The following is a 9,607-nucleotide window of genomic DNA, read 5'->3' as shown; positions in this document are numbered from 1 at the left end:
GGTCATGCCACAATCCCTTCTCCATTTCTCCTCCTTTCAGGGTTTTGGGCATGCACACACATGCACCCGGCGTGTTTTTCAAGCTGTGGGGCCTAGGGCTCAAACCATGTGCTTGTCTCTTTGGGCTCCAGCAGCCTTATCCACCATGCCACCAGCTGGCCCCCGTGTAGATTCTTCTAACCAGCCTGGGGATGGCTTCTCCCCAACCCAGTTTGGACCTCAGATTCCTTCTTTTTCTGCTCTAAGCGTGCTCTCCCAATTGTTCACAGTTGTCCCTAACCCTCGCCTGGGCGGTATGTGACTTATGGGTTGTACCAGCCTTGTTCCTGAATGCCTCGCCGTCCTGGGAAGGCCAGCTTCCGTTAGCCCAATATTTTCTTTGCTATAGGGCATGTGCGCTCGCCAGAGAGACAGAAAATGAGAAATTATCCCCCGGGGGGATGGCCACGCCACTGTCCCTTCTCTGTTCTCCTCTCGGGATCCTGGGTGCACATACGTACCCAGCATGAGTTTGAAGCTCTGGAATCTGGGACTCAAACCATGGTCAACTACATGGAATTCCAGCAACGTAACCATTACACCATCTGCTGGTCCCATCAGCCTAAAATTTTAATCTGCAGAATAAACTCGTGTCACGGCGGCCCGTCGGCTTCTTCCGGGGGCCTCACAGTAGCAGCACACTGTCTGTCTCCAAGCCTGTGCCCTCCTCGGAATGGCCCGAGTCCCGTGTCTGGCCGGGCGTGCCGGGACCCTGAGCGGCCTGGCTCCCGGCAGACGAGTGCAGCTTCCCAGCCTCGTGTTGCCAGTTGCCCCACGCCCAGCGTGACCGTCCCGAAAGTTGTCCCAGGAGCTTTTTGACATTGGCACCCTTGATGACGGACCCATGTGGGGAAAATGACAAAGGCAGCTGCGGGCGGAAGGGGTGGCTTGTCCCCACCCCTCGTACCTGTGCAGAGGTAGCAAGCCTTGCACCCCCGAGGTGTCTGGTGCTGTCACCACTTGGACCGAGTTGGGGGGACGACAGTGGAGGACACGGGCTAGGAAAGGCTTGTTCAGAGCAAGTTCTTCGCCAAGTGTCGCCGTTTCCTGGGATGGAGCCTGCCCTTGTCCGCCACCCCGGCCAACCCCCTGAGCTGGCCCTCCGCCATTGTCTCATGGAGCCCCTGCTGCCGCTCCAGCCCGGCTCTCCTCGGTGCCCTGCATGACCATGGTGTGCCTGGACAGCTGTGTCAGGACACAGGGCCAGCCGTCCCCTGGCGGTCTCCCAGGAGCCCCACCTGGGACGGCTTCCTGACGGTCTTCGCTGCTGCGACACGAGATTGCCTGGATACTGCCAGACCCTGCCTACCCCACGCAGGCCGGGAAATAGGTGACGCCGCAGAGCCACGAGGTGGCTGTCTCCTTCAGGCTATCAATGACACCTCCATGACCAGGAGAGTAGCCGAGCGCAGTGGAATGTGCTTTACTCTTGGGGACAAACCCGAGTGTCCCTGCCGGTGCTGCCCGTCAGCCAGCTGGGCGGCCGTGCGGCCAGTTTGCACAGCATGGAAGCCCCGATCCGGCCGGGACAAGCGCACCCTGAGTGACAGTGAGGAGGAGAGCTAGGCCTAGGCCCTCTTCCCCACAGCCATAAGGTGACGTTCACGGGGGACAGTCATGTGAGGCCAAGGTGGGCGTCATGTGTTGCTGGGATTTTCTTCCCATTTTTTATGTGTTGTACCAAAACTTCGCTCTTTTGTTTGTGCCATTCCTTCCAACTAAGAAATTTGGCATCCTCTTCCCCGAAAAAAAGAAAATGCTATTGAGCGGTACCCCTAGGGCCATTGCAAATGGACGCTCGGCCCGCAGGAGTGCCACGAGCTCAGCTGCCCCAGATGCCCTTCCTGCTGCTAAACAGGACCTTTGACCTCACGGCGCCCTCCCCGCCTGCTGTGCTGCTTTTCTCTCCCATGCCAGGTGCCCCGCCAGGTTCTTGGCTCCTTAGCAGGACGGTAAACTCTCCCAGGGAGGCCTTGAGACCTAGGAAATACTCGATCAATGTACTGAGTGAATTTCCCAGGTCGTTTGGACACTTTGGAGCTAAGGAAAATAAAGAAGGTATTGGTCATAATTACCCAAGTCGTACTCAGTAGTCTAGATTCACCAAGTTCTTGATTAGACGTTCACCTTCTTTTGTTTTTTCCTTTTTCGGAGACGTTTTTGTTATTGGGTGCATGCACTCACCGGAGAGACAGAGAGAGACAGAGAGATAGAAAGCGAGAATCACCCCCCAGGGGGGATGGCCACGCCGCAATCCCTTCTCCTCCATTCTCCTCTCAGGATCTTGGGCACACATGCACACGCGCCCGGCGTGAGTTTAATCCACCGGGTCCGGGACGCAAACTGCAGTCGACTACGTGGGAATCCAGCGACATAGCCATTACACCAACTACTGGTCCCAACTTCACTTTGGCTATGTGGACTGAAGCATAAAACTTCTATGTCTTTGTACATATATTGTTTCTCATATTATTTAGAACTATTTGGGCCAGTCGGTGGTGTGGTGGTTAAGGTGCTGGACTCCCACATGGCCAACCATCGTTCGAGTCTCAGCCCTGGTGGCTCGAAGATCTGCACAGAATCCCAGGAGGAGAAGGGATTGTGGCATGGGCATCCTCTGGCGGGGACGAAAAGTGATTTCTCACTTTCCTTCTCTCTCTTTCTCCAGTGTATGCACATGCCCTATGGAAAAAAAAAGAAAAGAAGAAAAACATGCCAGGCACCTGTGTGTGCCTAAAATCCTAAGAGGAGAATGGAGGAGAAGGGATTGCAGCATGGCCATCCTCCCTGGGGAGTGATTTCTCTCTTTTCCTCTCTCTCTCTCTCCGTCTCTCTCGGGATAGCTCATGGGCTCTATAGAAAATTTAAAAAACAAAAACAAAAACAAAACAGACAACAGAACCCGTGCCCGAGAATCTGTGAGAGCCCTTTCTCCGTCATCTCTATTGTCATTTGACTTCTAAAAATCTCTTCCGTGTCTGGAGAATGATGAACCAGGAGCAGTCTGTGCTGCCGTTTGTGTGACTCTAAATCCATCATTTCTCCATGCGCTTGCCATCGCTTTACCCGCCTATATTTACTGAGAGTCCGTTCGTAATGTCCTTTGGGTAGCTATTTCACACAGGCACGCTCTTGTAGGAATCGTCATCGTTTTTTTTTTTTTTTTTGGAGAGATTTTCGCTATAGGGTGCGTGCGTTTGCCAGACAGACAGAGAGAGACATAGAGACAGAAAGCAAGAAATCACTCCCCAGGGGGGATGGCCACACCGCAATCCCTTCTCCTCCATTCTCCTCTTGGGATCTTGGGCACGCACGCATACGTGCCCGGCGTGAGTTTTAAGCCACCAGGTCTGGGACTCGAACCGTGGTCGACTACGTGGGAGTCCAGCGACATAGCCATTACGCCAACTGCTGGTTCCCGGAATCGTCATCATTTTTAATAACAAGGTTTTGGGCCATTTCCCAACTGTATCATTAAATTTTTTTTTTTTAAAGTAAGTATATATTGAAGTTGAAAGTTTACTTTGTAAGTATGCTATACTTATTTCCCTTTTAAGGATTATTTTCTTGAGGAGTATGTTTTGAAATATCACGCTGATTGTGGATTTCTGGTTTCTATGAATTACTATCAGAAGGAGACAGGTAATCATTTTAAAAAGCTCACTTACTTTATAAAGTTATATAATGTTTCCATAACCTTTTTTGACCTTTTATTATTAAAAAATGTTTGTGATTGAACACATTGTTGTGATTTTTCCTTTATTTTTATTTAATTTTATTATTTTTTAAAATTTGACAGAGAGAGAGAGAGAGGGAGAATGGGGGTGAAGAAGTGAGAAATCAAGCCTCCAAGTCCAGGACGCAAACCATGTCAGCCGTGTGGGAGTCTAGCGCCCTAACCACCAAGCCACCTGCCGGCCCCTATTTGTTGTGATTTTTCAAGCTGTTGGGTCCAGGACTTGAACCGCAGTAGACCATGTGGCAACCCAGCACCTTAACCACCATACCACCTGCTGGCCCCTTTTATGATCTTTTAGATCGACCTTTTCCTTGGTGTAAGGGAGGACAGAGGTTTAGCTGGAACGCCTGAGGCCGTGTTGTGTACCAGTCACAGGTCGGATAAGAAAGCCAGAACCTGGCCGGTCCATTTGCAGATGTGTTCCTGGAAACGTCTGCAGCCTCATCTCGTTGGGTCGGATGTCAGGGAGTAGAAATTTCCAAGGGTCAAGGGTTGCGATGGAACTACGCAACACCACGCAATCTCAGCTCTGGCCTGGGGTTTATGAACTTCCCTGTGAGCCGGGAAGGCCTTGCAAGGCCTTAGGAAACTCCAGCCCTCCCACCCACCTCTCCATCCTGGCTGCAGGCTGAGCGGGCTGGGGCAGGTGCCAGGGCCAGGGCTGCAGCAGCCCTGGAGGGCGTGGCGTCAGTGCCGCCCATGGTAAGGGACAGAGCAGAGTGAGTTCTTACTCAGAGTCTTCCTGACGTCTTTCCAGTTAGCACTCTAATGCTCACAGCCTCGACTGGATTTCGTAGTCAGCTATTAACCGGAATTGTGTTTCCGTGCTTCTGGTTTTACATCTGGTAAGCAAAGCATAATGACATGCGATTTATCGTCCCCTTCGGAAAGATTCTTGGCCTAATGCGTATAAAGGACTTGGTGTTTTATGTGTGGTTTGCCCTATTTGGCAGAGGGCATCAATGCTGTGCCCTTTTTAGAGAAGAGGAAGGGGAGCCTCGAGGTTCGGCTTGCCGAGAGGCAGGGCAAGCTTGATGTGGGGCCTGTGATTTCTCTCTTGGACATTGTGCACCAAGTGCAATCTAAAATTTGGCATGAGTGTGTGTGTGGGAGGTGGATTTACACTGTTCTGAGTACATATACTGTTTTTGGGGGGGATAGGTGTTTCTCTGTAAGAAGTTGTGTTTGACAAATTCACTAGTGTTCTTAAAGCATATTAAGTCAGAAGGCAAGCAGGGGGAAGCTGTGATTTTCATAATAAGTTTGAAAAGATGCCCCACCAGGCAGCTAAATAAATCAAGTCAGGGAGAGGTTGGAAGTTTTTTCTTTTCTTTCTTTTTTTTTTTTTTTTTTTGCTATGGGATACATGTGCTCGCCAGAGAGAGAGAAAGAGAGAGTGAGAAGTCACCACGTGGAAGGGTGGGTGCACTGTGACCCTGCTTTTCCACTCTCCTCTTGGGATTTCAGCCATGTGGCACCCAGCATGTTAACCTCCATGCCACCCACTGGCCGAAGGGAGAAATGTTTTTACAAATCAGGACCCGGGAGAGGGTGGAAGAACGAAGGTTAGACACAGGTGGGGTTTCTCAGGGTGAGACGTGACCCGAGTGCCAGTTAGTCCTACAGACATGAGAGGGAGGGGGAGCCCATGGGGAACACCGAGTTCACAGTCACGAGACCCTTCTGGGACACTAACGAGCCGAATGGCTGGTCTTGAGTCTATGCCACGTGCCGGGCGGTGTTGGGGAGCCGTGTGGCCAGAGCGACTCCATCTGTGCCTGCAGGGGTGTAATCCTGCTTTCGACTCAAGAAAGATTTGGATACGATGATAAATCCTTAGCTTAACTGGAGGCCCTCGCTTAGGGTCCCTCTTGGGACAGAAATGCTAATTAAATCTGAGCTGCTGCCCCAGATCCTTCAGAAATGTCGCTTTCCCACTTTTGATCGTGTTTTAGCATCGAAGGTCGTGTCTGTGTTTCCGTCGGTGTGCCTTCCAGACGTAGCGGGGTAGAGGAAGCAAATGCATTTGCCAATGGCGTAGGAAGTTGAATAAAATACTCCCAGGTAACTCTCCCCTCTAGGAAGACAGAGGGGCAGGTGGACAGGGTGCCCCTCCACCGTGGCAAACGGAGCTAAAGGTCCCAGAGAAAGCCCTCGTTTGCACCGTCTCCGTTCCCAGATAATGACGATCGCTCGTGTTTCTTGAGCCCGTCTGCGGTGCCCACTCCCTCCTAAACTCTCTGCGTGGATTCTCACGTCTAGTCCTCCAGACCGCCCTGTGGAGTGGGCAGGGTTATTGGCTGCCTGGCAGGGAGGCCCTGTGCACGTAGCGGGTGGTGAGTGGTGGGGCCGCAGGTCGCAGTTCAGAGCCATGCGCTGGATCCAGAACAATGCGGTCTCTGCCCAACGTGCTCGCGCTCTCTGAGAGACAGGTGGAGAGAGGGGGAGCAAGAAATCACCCCAAGGGGGGATGGTCACACCACAATCCCTTCTCCATTTTCCTTGTGGGATTTTAGGGCACACTGTACATGTTCTGGGCATGATTTTCAAGCCGCTGAGTCCTGGCCTTGAACTGTGGCATCGGCTGTGTGGGATCCAGGTACCTTAACCTCTGTGCCCCCTGCTGACCCTGCCGGATGCTTTCTTATGAGCTGTATTCACTAAGCCTGTCTTATTTTTCCCTCCTGGAAACCTAGAAGGAAACGTGAAGATTTGCTTCAAACTAAACCAGCAGGGACCAGCAGTTGGCGTAATGGCTATGTTGCTGGGTTCTCATGTAGTTGACCATGGTTCAAGTCCCGGACCCAGTGGCTTAAACTCACACCGGGCGCGTGTGCGTGCGTGCCCAAGATCCCCAGAGGAGAATGGAGGAGGAGGGATTGCGGCGTGGCCATCCGCTCGGGGGGGGGGGTGGGGGGGTGATTTCTCACTTTCTGTTTCTCTCTGTCTTTCTGGTGAGTGCACACGCGCTATAGCAAAAACCTCTCAAAAGCAAAAACAGAAACAAAAGAAAACTGGCGGTCAGCCGCTGTGCACTGCCCCAAGCCCGGTAGCCCCAGAGCTCACGAGATGTCTCACGACAGCACTGTCAGGGGGAGTGTCCGTGAGCTATCTGCAGTTTAGAATGTCTAGTAGCCACGTGGAAATGGAAGACATGGGCCGGCCCCACAGCCCAGTGGTCAGGGAACCCCATCTGGCGAACTGCAGTTTCAATCCAAGCTCTAGTGGCTTGAAAAACACCGTGGGAACCACAGATTCCTGCCCGATGGAGAAGTGGAGACAAGACCGTGGCATGGCCTGCCCTGTGTGTTTTGGGGTGCTTTCTCCCTCCCTCTCTCACTCTGTCTCTCTGGCAAGTGTATGCACTCTCTGGCATTAAAAAGAAAAGAAAAAGGAAAAAGGCTGATGAATTGTGCACAGGGACCCAGATTCTGCCTGGGCAACCAACAGTCCGGCCCTGGCAGCTTGAAGAGCACTCTGGGTGCATGTGGATATGCACCCCACATCGCAGTGAGATGGGAGGGGGGTCGTGGCATGACCATGCTCCACTGAGGGGTGCTCTCATGTGCTCTTTCTTTCCAGAAATTAAAAAAAATAAGTAAAAAAGACAGTAGTGTGTGGAATTAACTTAATAATGTATTTTATGTAACTCAATGTATGAAAACATTATAATTTTGCAATGTAATCATATAAAATGATTAATGAAATACCTGATAGAAACAATGCCAAAGCAATATAGAACAATACAAAATGGTAGTTATTTTTTTACTTTTTAAAAAGAAGTATTGGGACTAGTAGTTAATGTAATGACGATGTCGCTGGACTCACATGTAGTTGACCGTGGTTCGAGTCCCGAACCCGGTGGCTTAAACTCATGCCGGGTGTGTGGGCATGTGTGCCCAAGATCCTGAGAGAAGAATGGAGGAGAAGGGATTGTGGCGTGGCCATACCCCCAGGGGGTGATTTCTCATTTTCTGTCTCTCTATCTCTTTCTTTCTGGTGAGCGCATGTGCCCTATAGCAGAAAAACCTCCAAAAAAAAAAAAAATGCCAAATCACCCTCCAGGAGGGATGGCCATGGTGCAAGCCCTTCTCCTCTTAAGATTTTGGGCATGCACGCACATGTGGCTGGCGTGTTTCAAATTGCCAGGTCAGGGACTTGAACTGTGGTTGATCATGTGGGAGTCCAGCGTCCTTAACCACCATGCCACTTTCTGGCCCCAGGTCCAATAACTTTTATAATGCAGTGGATAAAGTGAAATTTAGTTCTGCCCAACAATGAAGTTGCTGGTTAATGGAAAATGTGTTTATTGCTTAAGCTTAAGTTTCAAATTCAAATGAAACAAAGTAAAAAATTTCGTGCTTTAGTCACGCAGTTCAGCTGCTCAGAAGCTGTTGTGGTGAGCGGCCCCCACACCACAGAGTGCAGCCCTAGGCCCAGACGTGCTCTTTTCCCCACATACCCCGGGGTTCCCAGAGACCCCAGCACTGGCTCAGCCCTGGACTCCTCTCAGCCCGTCATGTGCCCTGCCTGTGCCCAGGGCTACCGCGGCCAGCTGCACAGGCTGACACGGCGGGATTCTGGGACGTCACTGACGCTGTGGACCAGACAGACTTGCTCAGTTACTAGGAAGACGGCAGGAAGGTTTTGAAAGGAAGAGGTGCTTTTTCCTGACATGTGCAAAGTCCCCTGGAGGGGAAGGTCGGGCGGTGGTGGCCCTCTCTGTCTTCCTGCGCTCTGGCAGGCGTGTCCTGCATTGCTGTCGGTGTGCTCAGCGCCGTCCCCGCACCCTCAGGCTGGTGGCTGGTGGAAAGTTTGAAGCAGCTTCAGCCGACCTCTGTCCCCCAGGAGTGTTGCAGGGCGTAGTCACTCTTCCTGTCCTGTCCTCAGGACTTGCTCTAAATGGCAGTCCCTCCGAGCCATGTGGAGTTTGTTCATAATTGCATGCCGAGGGCCTTGAGAACAGTAGGTGCTCCACACCTTTATTATAGATTTACAGCATGCCGTAACACGGTCTTTATGTGTGACCCACCACCCGTCCAGGCAGCCTGGGTCACAGGCACGTGTGCTCAGGGAGGTCCCAGGATGTGAGCTCGGGACCTTTCCTGTGAAGGACAAATTGTGTTACCGTTGCCAACACCCAGGCCCGTACTGACTGAGCTGTTATCCCGGCTTCGGCTCGTGGACCCCGTGTGGCGTTCTGATTGCCCTTAGGGATCTTGTCGCGGGTTGGTTTATCCAGGCACTGACATGGCACTCTCTCTGTCACAGCTCACCCCTTCATTTCCTATTCATGTTCTTTTTTTTATATTTAAAAATTAAAACATTTTAATTTATTATTATTTTTTTCAATATTTGACCACAAAGAGACAGAAAGAGAGAGCGAGAAAGCAAGCCACCAGGTCCGGGACTTGAACTGTGGTCATCCATGTGGGAATCCAGTGCCTTAACCACCACGCCACCTGCTGGCCCCGCTACCATTGTTCTAATAATGCTGGTGGTGGTGCTTGTCCTTATTAGCCACAGCCACTGTGGGTGGATCGCTTAGTGCTTAGCGATGTGTGAGCATCGTTCACTGCGTCCTCACAGACGTCTCCAGAGGGAGCTGGACTTGTCCCCATCGATAAGGAGGACACTGAGGCACTGAGGAGTTAGCTCCTGTGGCCACACAGCTGGTCAGTGTCAGCGCTGACCTTCAGAGCCAGTGCTGTCCCACTTCAAAGCTCGTCTGTAAGCTCTGGGCTGGGCTTCCCCTTTTGGCCTGTGGCCTAACTGACTGGGGCCCAGGGGTGGCCTGAGCGTCGGCTCCCCAGGCTTCCTGCCTCTGGG

At 51.8% G+C, this 9,607-nt stretch overlaps 1 protein-coding gene across 2 annotated transcripts in view; it reads left to right on the top strand.

Annotated features, from left to right (window-relative positions):
* TEC (tec protein tyrosine kinase) overlaps window positions 1–9,607 on the top strand; it is a 166,619-nt gene that overhangs the window by 8,106 nt on the left and 148,906 nt on the right. The window contains exon 1 of one of the 2 annotated variants that reach the window (XM_014591948.2): window positions 4,539–4,623. The exons of the other annotated variant lie outside the window; for it this stretch is intronic. The gene's annotated coding sequence lies outside the window, so the exon portion shown is untranslated. Of the gene's footprint in view, window positions 1–4,538; window positions 4,624–9,607 lie in introns of those variants that run through there. 2 annotated transcript variants of the gene reach the window in all.

Source organism: Tupaia chinensis, unplaced genomic scaffold, assembly GCF_000334495.1.
Source record: "Tupaia chinensis unplaced genomic scaffold, TupChi_1.0 Scaffold000054_1, whole genome shotgun sequence".
NCBI classification, from domain to species: Eukaryota; Metazoa; Chordata; class Mammalia; order Scandentia; family Tupaiidae; genus Tupaia; species Tupaia belangeri.
The sequence above is the reverse complement of the archived record's forward strand: the minus strand, read 5'-3'. Positions and strand labels throughout refer to the sequence as shown.